The sequence below is a fragment of the Rhinolophus ferrumequinum genome, chromosome 6, assembly GCF_004115265.2.
Source record: "Rhinolophus ferrumequinum isolate MPI-CBG mRhiFer1 chromosome 6, mRhiFer1_v1.p, whole genome shotgun sequence".
Taxonomy (NCBI): domain Eukaryota; kingdom Metazoa; phylum Chordata; class Mammalia; order Chiroptera; family Rhinolophidae; genus Rhinolophus; species Rhinolophus ferrumequinum.
In genome coordinates, this window is record NC_046289.1 from 69022721 (window position 1) to 69045432 (window position 22712).

Here is a 22712-nt window from a genome sequence, read left to right on the forward strand (position 1 = left end):
AGCTATGTGTATCAGCCAAATTGCTATATTTGAGGGAAAAAATTACATTCTCAAATGTGTAATGACTCAGTAAATGTGTTACCCATGTCTGATTTCTCAAAGTGGTACTTAAAACATAACCCAGACTTCCATTTCCAACAATATGTTGGATTAGATTCTAGAGATGCCAGTATAGCAAATAAAAATACAGAATGCCCAGTCAAATTAAAATCTCAGATAAACAATTAATAATCATTTAGTATAAGTATGGCCCATGCACTATCTGGGATAAACCTACACTAAAAGAGTATTTCTTATTTACCTGAAATCCACACTTAACTGTGCATCCTGAAATTCTCACAATGCTGGGCAGTCCGAAAAATATCCCAAAGCATACAACTAGTAATGCTGAATTTAAAAAACAAACAAACAAACAAAAAAACAGACAAATGAGAATGTCATTTAAATTGTGTGACTGTGCTCATTATAAAGTAAAAGAAATCTCTAGGGGAACAAATGGAAAGGAAATTAGTAAGCAGAAGCTGAAATGATGGGAATTACTTGCTAATCCTGGTGACCAAAAAGCTTGTGTTTGAATGGCCGTTTAGGGAGAGAAAACAGTGCTTTGGAGTGTTGGATCTGAGGCCTCTCTATAAACCAGCATTTTTGAAGGGCTATAATCTCTGTGAAAGGATGGGCTAAGAAAATATGCTCACCAACAAAACGAAACAACAAGGAACTTCTCTGTCTTGACTTAGGCTCTGAGTAGAAAATAAAACACATTTCCCAGGGAATTCAAATACACAGGTTTTCCCTCAAACAAATTGGGTGTGGAGACTGCATGATCAGTGCAGTCCTAGAAATTCTAAACTGATAAAATAATTTCAGGTAGTCCCAAATTAGTAAATTGGTAGTGTGAAGCAATGGGCAGAATCAAACAAAAATTCCTCTGAAGAAATGAACACTGAACCTAAGCCTTACAGGAGATCCACAGATAAAACCATGCCAAACAATAATTCATCATCCAAAATAACAGGATACATAAAGAAACAAGCCACTACAAAGAAGAGTCATCAAGACAATAAATGAACAAGCAAAAAATAAATGCAATAGAAAATAACAGAATTAGAACCCTAGGAACTTTCTATGTTTGAATTATTGGATACATAATATGAAGTATTTGAAAAATAGGAGACTACTGAAAGTCGGCAAGTTTTTCAAAGAAAAAAATGAATATTTAAAAATTAAAAACTTTAATCATTAAAATGAAAATTTCTGGGTATGGATTAAGCAGAAGATTAGACACAGCTGAAAGAGAGGATGAGTAAACTGGAATATAGAGCTGAAGTATTACCCAGAATGTGGTACAGCAAGACAAAGTCATGGGTAATACAGTATGAGACAGAAGTTAAATAACATGAAAGATGGAAAGAGGGATTTAACACATGCTCAACTGTGCTCTCCAAGAAGAGAATATGAGCAAGGGGGTAAAATTGATACTCAAAGAGATCTTGAGTGAGGAGGTTCTAGATGTGAAGAAAGACTTCTCATGCAGGACAAATAAGAAATGCTCACTTAAACATATAGTGTTTTAAACTCAGAAACTAAGATAACAAAATCTTAAGAGACTATTCTTCTCATGAGAGTGTTCATTGATCGGCTCTTTCAAAGGAAAGTACACCGTGTTTCCCCTGAAATAAGACCTAACCGGAAAACAATCTCTAGCATGCTTTTTCAGGATGGCATCCCCTGAACATAAGCCCTAAAGTGTCTTTTGTAGCAAAAATTAATAGAAGATCCGGTCTTATTTTTGGGGAAACATGATAGCAATATTTATCCATGACTAAGACATTCACATCCTTTTACCCTGTGATCCTACTCCTAGGAGTTTATCCTAAAGTGATTATCTGACAACAAGGATGTTGATCTCTATATAATTTATAACAATAATGCTTTGGATGCAATTTAAATATCCATCAATAGGAAAGTTAATAAATAAATCAGCATAATAGTACCTTAAGATATTATATAGTATTAAAATATCTGGTATGTGTTCACAATTATTGATAAGGACTGATTTCCATTCTTTTTTTTTTTTTTTTTTTTTTTTTTTAAATTTTACTGTATTTGCTTTATTGCATATCTTTACATATCTCCATACCTCTATCCATTTATGAATACATTTCAAGGTAAGTTACAGACTTTAATACATTTTACCCCTAAGTACTTCAGGATACATATAATTAATGAGATAATTCAACATTTTCGTTTTTTAGGGTAAAGTGTTTACATAGAGTGAAATGCACACATCACAAGTACATAATTTGATGAATTTTGAAAAATGCATATACCTGTAACCGCAAATCCTATTAAGATATAAAACATTAGTTTCACCCTTAAAGTAAACTCATGTGCTTTTGCATGCAATCGATCCCCGTTGTCATCCCCCAAAGGAAACTACTGTAATGACCTTTTTTTTTAAAAAATATGGAACGCTTCACGAATTTGCGTGTCATCCTTGCGCAGGGGCCATGCTAATCTTCTCTGTATCGTTCCAATTTTAGTATATGTGCTGCCGAAGCGAGCACTGATTTCCATTCTTATCAATGAATAAAGCAGATAGCAGAATATCATATATGTGGTATCATTCATGTAAAGTTACATATATGTTTATGTTTATATTTAAGCTGTCTTAATATGGTGCCTAATGTGGGTGAATACAAATAAAAATAGGTCTAAACAGAGATTGGAATGGTCTAAAGCAGGGGTGTCCAAACTGCGGCCTGTGGGCCAACTGCGGCCCGCAATCCATTTTTAATTGGCCTGCAGCAAATTCCAAAAATATATTTAGTTTATTTAAATAAACCAGGTGAGGCAATATGTACTTCACCTCGAGTGAGTGGCCCGGCTGTTTGTGTATTTTACCGCATAAGGCCCTTGGTAAAAAACGTTGAAAAAAGTTTGGACACCCCTGGTCTAAAGGATTGGAAGTGGTTATCTCTGAGTACTGGGGTTTCAGAGAACTTGGGCTCTTCTTGCTATTCATTTATAGAGTGTTTGGCTTCTTTTTTCTTAAGCATGTTAAATGCACATGTACATATACAAGTGGAATATCCCACAATTCTTGATTCCCATGCCAGTTTTCTTTCCACTAAACATGACACCATTCTAATGACATACCATTTTGACTGTACTGATAGAGCTATCTATACAACTATAATTGAGCCACACTTTTCTTTACCTTTTTAAAATGTATATAGGAACCTTTTTCCATAACCACTCTCAAATGAGTTTATTTTGTTTACCTTATGTATGTAAGGACTGAGGAAAGTTATTCAGAAGTATAAGAGAAAGAGAAGTACAGAGAAATATACCAAGAGATAATAGTATTTTAGCTATAAAATATAACCATTACCACAGTACACTAATATGTCTGATCTAGACTGTGTAAAACTGACTAGATACATGAGTATTTACAAGTATTCCCAATATTTGTCATTTTTAATTATTTTTGTAAAGGTTCAAATAGGGTTGAGTAAAATCACAAATAAAAATATTATTGAGGGTAGTATGGTTTTTCCTAAGACATTAGATAAAAGAGAACAATTAAGGGTAGTTTTCTTCCTTAACTTCCTGAAGTATTTAAATTTAAGAAAAGTTGAATTTTCAAATTATGCCTCCTCATGTTACATTTTTAGTTAAAAATGTGTGTGTGTGTGTGTGTGTGTGTGTGTGTGTGTGTATAGTGGTATATATGTGTATATATTTAGTGGTAACACCTCAGTGACAGTGAGTACAGTGGCAACTGTACCTTGGTTTATAAATAACCATTCTCCAATAAAAAGAAGAGGAGTCCTTGAAGAAATGGCTGACTCTACAGCTGCGTCAGGGAGGATACAAGATGAGCCTGGAGTGTCTTCTAATATCTGAAAGTAAGGAAGTGCTCAAAAAATAAAAGGATAGAGATATATCGAGTAGACAGAGGAGCCATCCTGAACAATCCCCCAATGGCCAAAGCTGGAAAAATTTTAGCCACAAAGTCCAAAGTATAATATAAATATGAATGTGTCCATACTGATATGAATAATTTCCTGCCCACAAGTATGTACTGAACTTAGTGACTCCCTTCCAAAGAACAGACTATGAAAAGAGAGGAATAGAAGCTTCACAGTGAAGAAATCTAGCAAGCATTACCTTCATCAAATGATCAAGGAACATCACTACTGATGAATTATCTTCACTGCTTGTATTCCATCATATCAGGTAATGAGAAGGACACTTCACCTCTGTGGTATTCTTCCAAAAAACTCATAACCTCAGCCTAATTCTGAGTAAACATCAGATGATCCCAAATTGAAAGGCATTGTACAAAATGCCTGACCAGGGCACCTCAAAATTATCAAGGTTATAGAAAACAAGGAAAGACTGAGAAACTCACTTCATCTCCTCTGATTAAAGAGATATGGTGACTGAATGCAATCTCTTATCCTGGATCGGATCCTGGAACAAAAGGGTGACATTAGTGGAAAGACTGATGAAATCTCAATAAAGTTTGGAGTTTAGTTACTAGTATTGTATCAATCTTCACTTTGACAAATGAGCCATAGTAATTTAAGGTGTTATCATTAAATGAGAGTGGGTAAACTATATACTGGAAATCTCTGTATTATCTTTCCAATTTTTCTCTAAGTCTAAAATTATTCCAAAATTTAAAAAAAAAAATCTTTAAAAATAAATTAACTCCACTACACAGCTATCAGGATAATTAAATCCAAAAACTGACAGCACCAAATACTGTTGAAGATATAGAGCAACAGGAACTCTCCTTTATTATTGGTGGGAATATAAAATGGTACAACCACTTTGGAAGATTGCTTGGAAGTTTCTTAAAGCTAAACATATTCTTACCATATAATCCATTAATCGTGATCCTTGGTATTTACCCAAATGAGTTGAAAACTTACATCCACACAAAAACTTGCACATGAATGCTTATAGCATGTTTATTCATAGTTGCTATAAACTAGAAGCAACCAACATGTCCTTAGGTGAACGGATAAATAAATTGTGATATATCCAGACAATGGAATATTTTACAGCACTGAGAAGAGCTATCAACCACAAAAAGATATTGATGAACCTCAAATGCATATTGCTAAGTGAATGCGACTAATCTGAAAAGGCAACACTGTATGATTCCAACTGTATAATATTCTGGAAAAGGCAAAACTACAAAGTCAGTAAAAGATAAGTGATTTCTAGGAGTTCCTGGGGGAAGGGAAAAGGTAGGGATGAATAGGTGGAGCACAGGAGATTTTTAGGCCTGTTAAACTATTCTGTAAGACACTGTGATGGAGGGTACATGTCATTATACAGTTGTCAATTTGGTGTACATAGAATGTACTCCACCAGGAGTGACCCCTGATGTAAACTGTAAGCTTTAGTTAATAATAATATATCAATATTGGTTCATCAGTTGTAACAAGTGTTCTACACTAATCGAAAATGTTAATAGAGGAAGCTCGGAAAGAGGGCTTGAGGGGGGATGTGGAATCTCTCTGCACTTTCCGCACAAACTTTCTGTAAACCGGAAACTGCTCCCCCAAAAAAGTCTATTAAAAAAGAGCAGTCAAAATCTAAAAGAAAAAAAATTAGTGATAGATGGAAAGATATATGATACAGCAGGTATAGAAATGTTAATAGTGGTAGTATACATAGATGTTCACTGTATAACTTTTTATACTTTCTCTGTTTGATATTTTTCATAATAAATGTGAGAAAAATGTTATTGCAGGTACTATTAAAAGAAAGCTTAGCGTAGTAAGGTCAAAATGAGCCTGTGGTATTTAATTCTAACTCCATTGTGGATTTCTTATATGATTCTATACAAAATGCACAACTTGATTAAATGACCAGAATTACTAAATTTTGAAACCCAATGTTATGTCTTCAAAACCCAGAGTCTAGATTAAACTGACTTGGTTTTTGAGAAATACAATTAGATAGTAACGGTGTGTTATCTCATCGATGGAGGAATATGAACAGTGCTTTGTAATTTCGTAAGCAATACTGATGACGTGGTAGTGAAATCTATACAACTACTGCCCTGGACTTTGTCAGTGTTCTTGTTATGATTTTACATTGTTTTACTTACCGTCCAAAATCATATTTTTTTATAACTCACTACAATATGACAATAATTCCAGTTTTGAATGGTGCATATTTCTTATTATGAATCTAAATATGCAAAATGTTTGCTCTGTTTTCAGTCACTACACTGTGTAAAAATGGTGTATTAAAAATAGTATGACATATTTCCATATTTATCTGTATTAAAAGCCTCATGAAGCCGTTATTGCAGATATACAGCTGTTGCTTTTATAGTATTTTTTAAAGGAGCCAGATCTGCTGTCCTATATAAGTTGCATACATTTTCAAATGTATCATCTGAACCAGAGCAGTTACAAAGTTTTAAACAGGAAAACTTACTGGAAGAGGAGAAGAATGTTAAAAGAGAGGGATTGTAACTTTTAGTCATTGTGTCCAAATGATAAATTTTTAACCTAAAATGATAAACTTGTTCTTCTGCCAAGTCAGGTATTATACATTGTAAGCAGAAAGTAATTCTGGATGCTTCTACAAATTATGGCCTCATTTCAGCATAGAGACTGTTTACCTAGTCTACAGAGAACATAAAGAGGTACTGCTTTATATCGACCAAGTTACAGAAGACACCACTTTATGACTTAAAAGTGACAATTTCTTTAAAGAACTTTTCCTTTTAAGAGCATTCTCCCATATCTTCATGAAAGCCAATAGTAGCATTTCTTTCTTTTTAATTAAAACAACAGCAAAAATAAATAAATAAAAAACTATGCCTCTCGAATGCTACCTGCTATCATCTTAGTAGTTCCCAGAAAAAACACCCCAGTTGAAAAACAATTCTTCCAAGTTTCATTATTTCCTCTAGAATTATACTATGGTCTCATTCAGTTTTAAAAAAACACATTGTTTTTTTCCAAGTCTATGACCATGTTCACTATGTACAGTAATTGTTAGCAACTGGACAGCACAAGTTATTTTAGTATCTGAATTAGTTTGTTTTTAAAGAAGCCTTTTAAACATAAATAATTGAATCAAAGATTTCACATTTCATGGTTCAATTTCACCATGTTAGCTAAATAAGAGGGTCCTCAGAAGAGAGGATTATCATATATTACATTAAAACTTTGCCACTTTACAGCACTAATCCTGTTGGGAAAAGATGATTTCTGTCTAACTTAATCAGCAAGAGGTCTTTATTGCCTTAAGTATTAATTGATTAGGTTCTCATTAAGGTCAAAAGTACACTTGGCTGACCAGAGGCAGCCAATTAGCCCATTGTCAGCTTTGCTCATTTACATTGACTACACATAATGGTAGTTATTGGACTGTCAAGTCACAAGGTCACTGAATCTTTTACGCACTTTGCCCTCCAAAAGGGCAGCAGTCACTCAGACACCAGAAAGCATTCATAACAAAGATTTAGTTTATTACTTATCGACTTAAAGCTCCCTTAGAAACAGGTGTTTCATTCTCTTTGGACAACTGATGTATCATTTCTTTGTGAAATACTTGAGGTCTGGTTGGAATCCTGTGCTTGATTGTGTCTGAGGATTTTTGTTCAGCAAGCAGCTTGCTATTGAAACTCTAAATAGCTTTCTAAAGAGCAGACCAACTCAATGACTGTTTCCCTTTGCCATATGGACTTTTCTCCTACTCAGTGATTGCAGTAGTTGGAACAAGTTGGGCACACAAGTGCTGAAATGCCGCTGGGGCATCAGTCTCAAAGTAAAAGATTAGAATCACAGTTGAGTCTCACCTCATTGAGGATATTGAGTATTTTTAAATACACTGCTGCTGCACTGCAGTGGGATGTCGGATATTTGCTATAGAACAAAAGAGAAATGAAAATTCGAGGTTATTCATGAAACACTAACCTAAAATTTCTGTCCCGGTGATTGTTATCATCATAAATCATTACACCTAATTTATATCATGGTGATGTAACTAGCTGCATTTGGTAGCATTTTATCTTATTTTTTTCTATTTTATTTCTTCTACTTACATTTAACATCACTATCCTTTACATTTTCTATCATTGATTCGAATATCACTGATGACTCCATGTGTTAGATTTTAAGGAGAAAATTTTTTCTGCTTAGTACATCACTTTTACAACTTGGGCCTCTAGATCAAACTAGAAACCAATGACTCAGCCGAGATTCTTACCTTTACACTCTGCCTTCCCCAAATCCGCATTCCACCAAGCATCGCTTTCCATCAGTTCTAGTTAGTGAATATCATCAAAAGATAGAAGTACCCTCCACTCCAACCCACTGCTACTGCCTCAGTTCAGCAACTTGTCTCTTGACTAAACTGTTGTAATACCCTTTTAGTGGTCTTCCAAATGATTCAATGGTCCTCTGTTGGCATAACTGTCTTCCCACTAGACTGTGAGTCTTTCAGAATAGGGTGATATATTTTCATATTGTATCCCCAACAAACATTTAGTGTTTGCCACATACAGGCATACAGTAAAAATTTACTGAATAAATAAATGAATGGCCATAATTAGCTTTATGCTACATATAAATGTAAACCCTGATTGAATAGTAATTTGTTACGATTTAAGAACTCATTAAATCAAGCTTTTCACTAGTATTAAATTATTAATACTTTCTCCTACTATTATAAGAAGCAATAAGTTGTAATTCATCTATGTGAGTAAACCAACAGCATTAAATATGAAGACAGACTGAGAGTCTAATAAGTCAAAGGAAAAAATTACTACCATAATTCTTGAGTAATTAAGTTACCAAGTAATAATAGAAAAAAATCTGTGTACTATCAAAACATTTGCTTTGTTTGTGGGATCGTGAGATCCTATGATTTTCTGGTGACTCAACATTAGATTAACAGTTGCTATTTATACTGTTTCCCAGAAAATAAGACCTAGCTGGACAATCAGCTCTAATGTGTCTTTTGGAGCAAAAATTAATATAAGACCAGGTATTATATTACATTATATTGTATTATATTATACCTGAACTTATAGTAAAATAAGACCGGGTATTATATTATATTATATTATATTATATTATATTATATTATATTATATAGACCCCGGTCTTATAGTAAAATAAGATCGGGTCTTATATTAAGTTTTTTCTCCAAAATACGCATTAGAGCTAATTGTCCAGCTAGGTCTTATTTTCAGGGAAACACGGTATATTGTCTTACAAGTACTGAGCACTCCATATCTATTATCGATCATCCTCTGAAGAACCATGTAATATAGATATCATAATTGTCATTTTACAGATAAGAAAGCTGGTTTCACAGGGTAAATTATCCAAAGGCATGTAATCCAGGTCTTGCTGGCTCCAAAACCCAGGCTCTATCTACTACATTAATCTCACTCTAAGTTTTCATTCTTCTTTAGAATTTTGGACAATCTATTTTAACAGCACTCTGAAACTTCATTATATGTCGTATAGAAATATTTCATATCCATGTTGGGTTGGGGGCTGGATAATCAGTAGACCCAAAGTTGAGGAAAATGACAGTGGAAATTAAAGGTTATATGACATAGTAGTTAAAGCTGCCTGGACTTTGACTTAATACAGCCTTACCCTTGAGTCCCAAGTCTGCTGTGTACCACCTTTGTAAACTAAAGTGAGTTACTTGACCTCCATGTTTCACTTCACTAATCTTTAAAATAGATATAATAATAGTAACTGGCAATGGATTTATGACTATCAAATGAGACTATGCAGATAAGACCAGTGACTTAGCACAGTGACGAGCACATCATAATGGTGCGGTAAACGTTAGCTATTGTTGTTACTAAAGGTTTTCTACCAAAATGAATGGTTTGGGTTATATGTACTTCCTTATTTTTAGTTGAATCTGTGTGCTCTGGTATTGCAGTACATCCATAACAGTCATGTAGACGCTGACACCTAAATGATTGTCCAAACATAGGTTGGGGGGAAAATAAGGTATCCAAATATTTAAGTTTGGCAGGGACTCTCTTAATTTTTTATTCATGATCCCTACCAAGTGAGCAAGTGGCACAGAGCTATTCTTAGTCTCTCAAAATGCTTCACAAACCTGCCACAAAAGACATTCACCTCTTTGGTGAATTATCACATCTACTGGTATTACAATAATTTGCAAACTAAATTCACAGGACTTGCCTGTTTGAGCACCAAGTTCCATGAAGTTTCCTTAGTTACATCCTACCAGAATTAGGAGGAGTTTAACTCACAACTAAAAAGATTCCTTGAAACAAAGTTATCTAATGCGCATCAGCCATTTGTCTCTTCTGCTTCGCTAGCGATTCCTTGGACAGGAAGTCTGGAAGTTAAAGGGGGTGGTGGGGTGAGCTCCTCATCTTCTTTCACCTGATCTCAGACCCATTACTCTGCTGGTTGGAAGAAAATATGTTTATTTCATTTTATGATATATTTTTTAAAATAGCTAACCAACTCTTGCTATTTTATTTATTTTACTTATATGCAACACAGGCAGATAAAGCAGACATTTTATTGGTTTTCCCCCTTTATCAAGTCAGGCAGAGAAAGAAGGAACAAAGTGTATTCCCTACAGTGAAAGTATGTTGACCTGTGCATTGTCTACTAATCAATAGGCGTTTATTAAGTACCAGCCATGTGTTCATAGCTTAGCCACTGTGATAGTTGTTGAGGACAATGTCTCTGATTCCACAGAACTCATTTTCACTCAACCTATATAGAAATGCAACACTGATTGGCACTCTTACTTAAGATACAATTTAGAAATTTTAAATTCAGTCATTAATACCAGGTTAAACTCTTGTTCATATATCCTTGGAATAATCACAGTTTGCACTTAATGTTTGGTATATAATTTTAAAGGAATGAAAATTTTTGTATTTTATTGTTTTTTAGCATTCCTAGGTCAATTCTTTACTCTATCGTGCTGTTAGATAATTATACTAACCTTTTTTTTTTTTTATCAAACACTATCTATTCTATAATAACAACTATAGTTACCTTGCTAAGTTGCTACCTATTTTCTCTGTGCTCTGTGCCCGTCTAAAATAAAGCATGACAGTGTAGGTTTCCCTTTTTCTTAATCTTTTGGTTTATTTTTTAAAAAGGAAATTGTATAAATTTAGTGGAAGTAGGCTATTTCTTGTATAGTGTTTCTCACGATTTTCAGTATTTGTTCTTGGTGAAAACCCCTCCCTTATTCATTCTATTGCCTCTGAAATGAATTCTTTCAGCAGATATTTATTGAGCACCCACTATGTGCTGGATTCTATGTTGCTGCCCTCATGGAACTTATATGCTAAGAGGGGGAGACAAAAAACAAAAAAAACAGGATAAGGGAGATGGAGAATGGAGGTAATGATGCAGAGGAGAGGGAATTACATGCAATAGGGTGGTCATGGATAGGCTCACTGAGAAGGTGTCATCTGAGCAAAGACCCGAAGGAGATGAAGGATTCAGCCAAGCAGATGACCGGCACAGGGCAACCCAGGCGGAAGAAACAGCCAGTGGGAATATAATAAAGTGGAAGCGTTCAAGGTTTGAGGGTTGTTTGAGAACTAACAAGGATACTAATGTGACTAAAGCAAAGTGACCTTACAAGAGAATGATGGAAAGAAGGCCCTATAGGTAAGAAGAGGGCCAGTGATGGTGCCGGGCTTTCCAGGCCCTGGGAAGGAATTCGGCCTTTACTCTGAGTATGGTGGGAAGCCAAGAGGGTTTTGGCAGACGACTGACCTAATGTGACTTGTATGTTAAGGGTGTCACTTAGGCACTGGCTTGAGCATAGACTCTACCAAAGGTAGAAGCAAATGGACCAATTAAGAAGGCATCTCAATAGTCCGATGAAACATGACAGTGACTTGGACCAGGATGGTAAAAGTAACGTTGGTAAGAAGTGGTTGGATTCTGCATATATTTTGAAACTACAACTGGCAGAAAGTGAGGAGTAAAAGAAAGAAAGGATTCAAGGAAAATTCTAAGGTTTGGAGCCTGAGCACTAGTAGCACATAAGAAGGTAAAAATCCTTTCCAACACACTTCTTGCTCCTAATGATGTTATAGATCAACTTTATTGATGAAACTATTTTAAATTCTATTTTATCCTCTGATTCTTAGAAAGTAGAAACTCAATCATCCCCAAAGTTCTAATAGCACTCTTGGTAAATTCAGAGTAACCCTGTGTACCAGTAAATCAGTGTACTAGCTGTGACTTCTGAGAAAAACACCACCTCCGGTATCTACTGGACAACATGACTTCAATATGAAGATACTTGAAACACACAGAGGTATTTGATGGCATGGTTCTTCTTTTCTTTAAGCTTATTGTCTCTCTTGCTATCAGGTCCAAGTCTCTGCCTGAATTTGGATCTTAGGCACAGAGCCCGGAGGTAGGGGTGACTGCTTTCAGTTAGCCTTGATCTCTGTATGATGTAAAGAGTGGTCCAGGTGATAAATTCTAGGTGACGTGGCTTTGGGGAAGTGAGACCCAGTGTGAAATATTAAGTCTCAACTCCACCAGTCAGGAGGAAAAGACCTGCTGCAGGACATGGAGTCTATTTTCCCAGTTAACTCCGAAGGCATTCTCATACCTCTTTCTTTTCTGAGTATTTAAGAAAAGCCTTTTTTAAATTGTTTTGTTTTCTTTGTTTTTTTCTAATTAAAGTTTATTGGGGTGAAAATTGTTAGTAAAGTTACTTAGATTTCAGGTGTACAATTCTGTAATACATCATCTATATAAAAAAAACAAAAGAAAAGCCTTGTTGTAGCCTTCAAACACTAGCAAAAGGTCTACTGGGGAGGTGGGAGAAAGATTAATACGTATAAAAAGAAATACAAATAAATGTAAACAAATATAAAAATGTATGATACCACAAACTTCATAGCCACAATGAGTAGTCTTGTTATGTTTCTTCCTTTTGATTTTGTTGTGTTTTTTTTTGTACAGAGTTACTTTACTGTCATTTTTGAGAATTACTGTTAACAGCATCTCATTTGACAATTACAAAATTGTTAACGTCTCCCTTCTTTCTAGATTTAGTTGAATGCAAAGAAAAATTTTGAAATGTAAATAATTGATCATTTCTTGTTTCCCCAAGAAGGTCTGGAGCATGGCAAATCTCGAATCAGTCTTGAAAAGAATCATCTCATTCCAGAAAGTGTAGGAATCCCAGGTCTAATCCTCAGACAGAAAAGAATATGCTGAACATGAAATACAGACTGTGGCCAACATTAATTCTTTCCCAAATCAGATTTTCATGAAACATTTTCACTTCTTTGAGTGAGGCAAATTAATTTCTCTAAATACTTCATACATCCATTGTTAAAATTCCATTCAAATAAACAAGTTTAATGTCAAATATAAATTATTTTGTTATGTTTAATTTTGGATGATCCTCTTCTCTTTGACATTAGAACAAATTGCAATTACCGAAGTCAAAGATAATAAAGAACTATTTAAGCATTCATGTTAGATATCAAGATTAGAGGTGAAAACAGAGACTGCTCTGTTAAAGGATCAAGTTTCTTAGACCAGTGGGACAAGTTTTAATGGTTTTAAGGAAAAGGTGCAATATTCAGTTTTAGAAGGAAAGGAGGGGAGATAACATGTTTTGGCAGCAGTCTGGGCTGCAAAATATATTATTCTAATTGTCTTCATAATTGAATCTAATAATATGCTCTGCCCTTTAACAGAAAATTATATCTGCCATATCTCTGTGGGTACACTTCTATGAGACTAAATGAACTATTTGTAAAATAAGAATTGAATTGAAGAAGAAGAGTATTCTTATTCTTGTAAATGACTTCCCCAGCCCTTGGCCTCAGAGAGTCTGAGTCAGCGTCAGGCCCTCAGCACTGGGTCAGACCCCGTCTGCTGCAGAGAATAAATCCATAATCCTGGATCAAGCATATTCTGCCATCTACTCAAGTTGACCTCCAACAAAATTCTGTTCTTCTCTCCATTTGTCTGTGAAGAAAGTTTTCAGTGTAAACTCTTCTAATTTAACAGAGGAAAAAGGTTAAAAATAAAGTCAAGCCTCCCCCCCTTTAAAAAAAAAAAAAAAGTCGTCAACAGGTTTTCACTGAATTAGAGTCAAAAACTCTGCCAGTTTTGCTTTCATATCTGCGAATTGTACTCTGCCCTTTCATATGACCAGTCGGCCTGTTGCATAAGATCTATCTGGGCACCTTTTAAAAGTGCTATCTTCGTCCATATTTCAAAACAGTCACAGATATTTTATCATTAATTAGTATTCATATTATGTCTCAAACAATCTGTTCACGAATAAGGGAAGTGAATTGGTTGAACAGCTCTCTGTATGTCTAGTGATTAACATAGATGATGTATATAGAACCGAGCCTTATAAAGAGAGGAGACAGTCAAGTGTTGAGTAGGTATCTCCTGGAACAGTTAGAAGCTTACCTATTTGGGAGGCTGGACTTCTCCAGAAAAATTATACTTGGCAAACAGGGTGGGGAGACACAGGCCTCTTTAAAAATAGACCCATGTCTCTGATTCCCAGCAGCCTGGATTTGCTTTTCATCATGTTAACATACCACTCGGGAGCTGGCTGGACTCCCTTGCTCAGTGACATATATTTCATCGTTGTTGTGTTTTTTTTTCCCCCCCAAACCATTTGTTCTTTCAACCATAACATGCTTTGCATTTCTCTTTCAAATTTTAGGTTGTATATACAGATCGATCAAAACAATATTTTTCACATTCCAAAAAATTTAGAAAGATAGTGGATGGGTGTCAGTTAATCTATGATGTTCATCTTTTCCTCCTCTCCCTCTTCAGCTGCTAATCTTAGAATGTATGTGCCAAACGGTGTAAGATATTCTTCCAATCGCTCCATGTGTGACTCCTTTGTGAGCTCTACAGACAGCTATGAGGACAGATTTGGAGTTGCATATGGGACTGTCACATGGTTTGATTGCCTTGTCTTGCAGGCACTGAGATTTCGTTTCACTGAGCTTTAATACTGAGGAATTTTTAGTTGCGATAGAAGATCAGCAAAGTCTCTATTAAAGAATTTATACAACCCAGGAATGGGGGAAAAAAAAATGTTTTTACTCACCACCACTCTATATTTGGTATCTATATATACTGAACAGTTTGCATATGTTTACTTTTTCCAAGAGTGAAAAAAACTCACAGAATTTTCATGAAAATCAGAAAGTTAAGGGGCCTTTACTATCCTCCTTGAGTTGTTTGGAGGCAAGATCTAGTAGATATTTCGACAGAAAAAAGAAAGCAGATGCTTTGTAAAAAGGTCTCATATAAATTTATTGCCCAATTATAAGAGGATGATTTGCAGAAAAATGTGATCTATCAACTTGTTAGGAACTGAAAATCCTATGTCTTTAGTCTCTGAAATGTTGAAGTACAAATCCCTTTTCAGCTTTGTAGACACATTATTGCAACCCTCTTTCAGGACAACAAACACCACCCATTGAACCACAGTGTCACCTTTGAGGGATGCAGAGCCTTAAAACAGGCTTTCTCCTAATTTTATTTTAAATGTTTCTCAAGAATGAATAATATCCTAGTGAAGATTTGTATCCAATGAATGAAGACATATATTATGATATTATAAAAGTGTTAATCACATATACCTCAGCTTTTTTTTTCTTTTAATGCCCAATTTGTATGACTATTCATTTTGGTATTTAATTTCACCCCGTAAAACAAATACAGTGGTTAATTATTCAGAGCTGAACCTAATTTGGTTGAAAGTCTTAATTTCAAAATAATGATGGTGGCTATCATGTATGATTGCCATTCTGAGCCTAAACTCTATAAAACAGATATTTTATATACATTACTTCTACTCCTCAGACTATCCCACCAAAGTAGGTATTATTATTCTCTACTTTTTCCCAGTGGAGTAAGAATTCGGAAGTAGCTTGAATTGAGGACCAGAAGTGTATTTTCTTATTTCAGACCTTAATTTTCCTTCCTGATTCCTCTTTATTTTGTTTTCTTTAACGATTTTTTATTAAAATACAGCTAACATACAATAATATATTAGTTTCAGGTGTACACAATAGTTGTTCATCATTTATATGCCTAAAGAAGTGATCACCATTGTAAGTCCAACAACCACCTGGCACCATACTATGCTATCACTATATTGTGGACTATAGTCCCTGTACTGTACATTACGTCCCCTGACTGACTTGTTTTTTTTTTATCTGGAAATTTGAACCTCTTATTCTCCTTCACCTTTTTCCCCCTTTTTTAATTTTACAATTTCAGTTGACTTTCAATATATCAATTTCATATGTACAGCACAGTGGTTAGACATTTACGTAATTTAAGAAGTGATCCCCCTGACTAGTCTAGTACCCACCAAGCAATATACATAGTTATTACCATATTATTAACTATATTCCCTATGCTTTATTTTACATTCCCATGACTATTTTGTAACTACCAATTTGTGCTTCTTTTTTTTTTTTCCAATTTATTTTTAATTTATTGGGGTGACAATTATTAGTAAAATTACATAGATTTCAGGGGTACAATTCTGTATCACATCATCTATAAATTACTTTGTGTGTTCACCACCCAGAGTCAGTTCTCCTTCCATCACCATATATTTGATCCCCCTTACCCTCATCCCCCACCCCCCAGCCCCCTTACCCTCTGGTAACCACTAAATTACGTTCCCCAGATTAATTTTCAAACCCCGTGGCCATCTTGTGGTTACTGATTGTTTTCTAATCCCCTCACCTTCCCCCTTACCCCCACCCCCCTCGCCCATCTAGCAACCCTCAGTTTTTCCTCTTTGTCTCCAAAACTGTTTCTGATTAGTTCATTCACTTATTCTTTTCTTTAGATTCCACATATAAGTGAGATCATATGGTACTTATCTTTCTCTGTCTGACTTATTTCACTTAACGTAATGTTCTCTAGGTCCATCCATGTTGTTGCAAATGGTAAGATTTCTTTCTTCTTTATGCCTGCGTAGTACTCCATTGTATAAATGTACCACAGTTTCTTAATCCAGTCATCTACCGATGGGCATTTCGGTTGTTTCCATGTCTTAGCTATTGTGTATAGTGCTGCAATAAACATAGGAGTGCATAAAGATTTTTGAATTGGAGTTTTGGATTTCTCCGGATAGATACCTAGGAGTGGAATTACTGGATCATAGGGTAGTTTCATTTTCAGATTTTTGAGATACCGCCAAACTGTTTTCCATAGTGGCTGCACCAATCTGCAATCCCACCAACAGTGCACAAGTGTTCCCTTTTCTCCACATCCGTGCCAGCACTTGTTGTTTGTTGATTTATGATGATAGCCATTTTGACTGAGGTGAGGTGGTATCTCATTGTGGTTTTTATTTGCATTTCTCTGATGGTTAGTGAGGTTGAGCATTTCTTCATGTGTCTGTTTGCCATCTGTATGTCCTTTTTAGAAAAATGTCTCTTCAAGTCCTCTGCCCATTTTTTAATTGGGTCGTTTGTTTTTTTGGAGTTGAGTTGAGTGAGTTTTTTTTATAGAGTTGTGATATTAATCCCTTATCAGATATATCATTGGCAAATATCTTTTCCCATTCAGTAGGATCCCTTTTTGTTTTATTGATGGTTTCCTTTGCTGTGAAAAAATTTTTTAGTTTGATATAATCCCACATGTTTATTTTTTCTCTTACTTCCCTCGCGCGAGGGGATATATCAGTAAAAATCTTACTCTGGGTAATGTCTGTGAAGTTTCTTCCTATATTTTCTTCTAGGTATTTTATGGTTTCAGATCTTACATTTAAGTCTTTAAGCCATTTTGAATTTATTTTTATATGTGGTGTAAGGAGGTGGTCCAGCTTCATTTTTTTGCATGTGTCTGTCCAGGTTTCCCAGCACCATATAGACTGTACCCCATCGTACATTCTTGCTTCCATTGTCGTAGATTAAATGGCCATATAGGCATGGATTTATTTCTGGACTCTCTATTCTGTTCCATTGATCTATGTGTCTGTTTTTATGCCAGTACCATGCTGTTTTGATTACTGTAGCCTTGTAGTATAATTTGAAGTCTGGTATCGTTATACCTCCCACTTTGTTCTTATTTCTCAAGATTGCTGAGGCTATACGGGGTCTTTTATGGTCCCATATAAATTTTAGGATTATATGTTCTATTTCTGTGAAAAACGTCATTGGTAGTTTGATAGGAATTGCGTTGAATATGTATATTGCCTTAGGCAATATGGACATTTTAACTATATTAATTCTTCCTATCCATGAACATGATATGTGTTTCCATCTATTTATATCTTCTTTCATTTCTTTCTTCAGTGTCTTATAATTTTCTGAGTACACATCTTTTACTTCTTTGGTTAAATTTATTCCCAGGTATTTTATAGTCTTTGGAGCGATTGTAAATGGGATTGTTTTTTTAATTTCTCCTTCTGATGTTTTATTATTGGTATATACAAATGCAACTGATTTCTGAATATTAACTTTGTATCCTGCTACTTTACTAAATTCATCTATCAGCTCTAATAGCTTCTTGATGGAGTCCTTAGGGTTCTCTCTATATAGTATCATATCATCTGCATATAATGATAATTTTACTTCCTCCTTACCAATTTGGATGCCTTTTATTTCTTTTTCCTGTCTGATTGCTGTGGCTAGAACTTCCAGCACTATGTTGAATAGAAGCGGAGAAAGTGGGCAACCTTGCCTTGTTCCTGATCTTAGGGGGAATGGTTTTAGCATTTCCCCATTGAGTATGATGTTAGCTGTGGGTTTGTCATATATGGCCTTTATTATGTTGAGATATGATCTCTCTATTCCCACTTTCTTAAGGGTTTTTATCATAAATGACTGTTGGATTTTATCAAGTGCTTTTTCTGCATCTATTGATACGATCATGTGATTTTTATTTTTCCTTTTCTTAATGTGGTGTATCACATTAATTGATTTGCGGATGTTGAACCACCCTTGCATACCAGGGATGAATCCCACTTGATCATGGTGTATGATCTTTTTAATGTATTGCTGAATTCTGTTCGCTAATATTTTATTGAGGATTTTTGCATCTATGTTCATTAGAGATATCGGCCTGTAGTTTTCTTTTTTTGTGGTGTCTTTGTCTGATTTGGGGATCAGGGTGATAGTGGCTTCGTAAAAAGTGTTTGGGAGTCTTCCCTCCTTCTGGATTTTTTGGAAGAGCTTGAGGAGAATCGGTGATAATTCTTTTTTGAACGTTTTGTAAAATTCACCTGTAAAGCCATCTGGTCCAGGGCTTTTGTTTGTTGGGAGATTGTTGATTACTGATTCAATTTCCCTGGTGGTAATCAGTCTATTCAGGTTTTCTGTTTCTTCTTGAGTTAGCCTTGGAAGGTTGTACGCCTCTAGAAATTGTCCATTTCTTCCAGATTGTCAAATTTGTTGGCATATAGTTGCTCATAGTAATTTCTTAAAACTTTTTGTATTTCTGCGGTGTCCGTTGTCACTTCTCCTCTTTCATTTCTGATTTTATTAATTTGGGTCCTCTCTCTCTTTTTTTAATGAGTCTGGCTAAAGGTTTGTCAATTTTGTTTATCTTCTCTAAGAACCAACTCTTGGATTCATTGATCTTTTGTATTGTTTTTCTGGTTTCTATTTCATTTATTCCTGCTCTGCTCTTTATTATCTCCTTCCTTGTGCTCCCTTTGGGCTTATTTTGCTGTTCTTTTTCCAGATCCCTTAATTGTGAAGATAAACTGTTGATTAGTGATGTTTCTTGTTTCTTTAGGTAGGCCTGCAAAGCTATGAATTTCCCTCTTAGGACTGCTTTCACGGCATCCCATAGATTTTGGGTCGTCGTGTTTTCATTTTAATTTGTCTCAAGATATCTTTTGATTTCTTCCTTGATCTCCTGCTTGACCCATTCATTATTTAGTAATAAGTTATTCAGCCTCCATGAATTGGTGTGTCTTCCAGTTTTTTTCCTGTAGTTCATTTCTAATTTCATAGCATTGTGATCAGAGAAGACAATTGGTATGATTTCAATTTTCTTAAATTTATCAAGACTTGTTTTGTGGCCTAACATATGGTCTATCTTGGAAAATGTTCCATGTGCGCTTGAGAAAAACGTGTATTTTGCAGCATTGGGGTGAAATGCTCTGAAAATATCGATTAAATCCAAGTGGTCCAATGTATCATTTAAGGCTGTTGTTTCCATATTGATTTTCTGTCTGGAAGACCTGTCCCTTGTTGTCAGAGGTGTGTTGAAGTCCCCTACTATGATAGTGTTACCGTTGATCTCTGTCTTTATGTCAGTCAGTACCTGTTTTATATATTTTGGTGCTCCTATGTTGGGTGCATAGATGTTTACTAGGGTTATGTCCTCTTGTCGGATCGATCCCTTTATTATTATATAGTGCCCATCTTTATCTTTTAATATGTTCTGCATTTTAAAGTCTATTTTGTCAGATATAAGTATTGCAACTCCAGCTTTTTTCTCGTTTCCATTTGCATGAAATATCTTATTCCAACCCTTCACTTTCAGCCTGTGTGTGTCTTTTGTTCTGAGTCTCTTGTATACAGCATATACAAGGGTCTTGCTTTCTTATCCAGTCAGCCACCCTATGTCTCTTGATTGGAGCATTTAATCCGTTTACATTTAAAGTGATTATTGATAGGTACATAGTTATTGCCATTTTTAAATTTGTAGTTAGGTTGTTTTGATCTTTCTTCTATTTACAGAAGTCCTTTTAGTATTTCTTGCAATGCTGGCTTGGTGGTAATAAATTCCTTTAGCTTATTTTTTTCTGGAAAGCTCTTTATCTCTCCATCAACTTTAAGTGATAGCCTTACTGGATAAAGCAATCTAGGTTGTAGGCCTTTGTTTTCCATCACTTTGAGTATCTCCTGCCACTCCCTCCTGGCCTTCAATGTTTCTGTAGAAAAGTCATTTGATAGTCTTATGGGAGTTCCCTTGTATATAACCCTCTGTCTTTCTCTTGCTGCTTTTAGGATTCTCTCTTTGTCTTTAAGCTTTGCCATTTTAACTATAATGTGTCTTGGTGTGGACCTGTTTGGGTTTATCCTGGTTGGAACTCTCTGCACTTCCTGGGCTTGTATGTTGGTTTCCTTCATCAGGTTGGGGAAGTTTTCGGACATTATTACTTCAAATATGTTCTCAATCCCTTGCTTGCTCTCTTCACCTTCTGGTATTCCTATGATACGCATGTTGTTGCGCTTGATGTTATCCCAGAGGTCTCTTAGGCCATCCTCATTGTTTTTCATTCTTTTTTCTTTCTGTTGTTCTGTTTGAGTTATCTCTGCTACCTTGTCTTCTAAGTCGCTGATTCGATCCTCTGCTTCATCTAGCCTGCTGGTAATTCCTTCAAGTGAGTTCTTAATTTCGGTAATTGTGTTCTTTAGTTCTAACTGGTTGTTCGTTATGATTTCTACATCCTTCTTTATGTCTTCTCTAAGCTCCTTAAACATTCTTATCACCAGTGTTCTGAACTCTGTCTCTGAAAGGTTGGTTACCTCTGCTTCATTTGGTTCCAGTTGTGGAGGTTTCTTCTGTTCTTTTATTTGGTACGTGTATCTTTGTTTCTCCATTCTGGCTGACTCTCTGTGTTTGCTCTGATGTATTAGGTAGATCCCCTAGAGTTCTTAGTTCTTGCTAGGTTATCTTATGTAGTATGTGTCCTTTATATTTGACTTGCACTACTTCGTTCTTCTCCTCTGCGTGTGCTCCAAAGGTGACTCTTGTGTTGTGTATATTGTCCTGTTCAAGAAGATCTTTAATTGATTTTTGCTTGTGAGTAGGTGGGTTTAACTCCTAGGCTGACTCGTTGTGAGACTTGGCTCTACCCACCGCAGGGCGTTCTGCTGCGTGAGGGTTGACTACTTAAATGTGGTTTGGCCTCTTTGGGCTCTAGTGCCTGCAGAGAATTCCCTCTGGGTGTGTGACTTGTAGGTCAAACCCAGTAGTACTTTGGTTTAGTCTGGAGTTGGCCTCTGGATATGTTGAATCTTGTGCCTCTTAAGCTGGGCCCTCCTGGTCTCTGTGCTCTCCGTTCCACCCTGGGATCCCGTGCGTGCCTGAAACTGCGGGTGCCACCGCGGTTTTCGCCGCTGCTGCTGGCCGGAACCCCACCGGGCCGGGATGCTGCCTCGGGCCGCGAGTTTTCACTCCACTCCCTTCCTTCCTTCCCCTGCTCGCCCAATTAGCGCACCTTCAAGTAATCCTTAGCTTCAAATAATCCACGAGTCTCTTGGCTGTTCTGTGTGATGAGCAAAGAGTTCTTTGATGGGTTATAGGTCCCGTTTGTAATAAGATCCGGAGAAGAACTCAGAAAGTGTGCCCCTGCTGCCGCCATTCCTATGACGTCATCTCCTCAATTTGTGCTTCTTAATGCCTTCACCTTTTTGCCCTATCCCTGAACTCCCCTCCCATCTAACACCCTGGTAAGTCTAGTACCTATCTAACACCAGACATAGTTATTAAAATTATTGACTATATTCCTTATGCTATACCCTACATCCCCATGACTACTTTGCAATAACCAATCTGTACTTCTTAATCCCTTCCCTTTTTCCACACATTCCCAACCCCCCCATCTGGCAACCATAAAAAATGTTCTCTGTAACTATGAGTTTGTTACTGTTTCGTTTGTTTATTTTGTTTTTTAGATTCTACATATAAGCGAAA

General features: G+C 35.8%; 1 long non-coding RNA gene and 1 other non-coding gene across 2 annotated transcripts in view; one reads left to right on the top strand and one right to left on the bottom strand.

Annotated features, from left to right (window-relative positions):
• LOC117023880 (uncharacterized) overlaps positions 1–22712 on the top strand; it is a 179879-nt gene that overhangs the window by 91916 nt on the left and 65251 nt on the right. The gene's annotated exons all lie outside the window — the stretch shown is intronic.
• On the bottom strand, positions 2461–2567 carry LOC117024353 (U6 spliceosomal RNA). Its single transcript, XR_004423423.1, has one exon. It is a non-coding gene; the product is annotated as a U6 spliceosomal RNA (small nuclear RNA).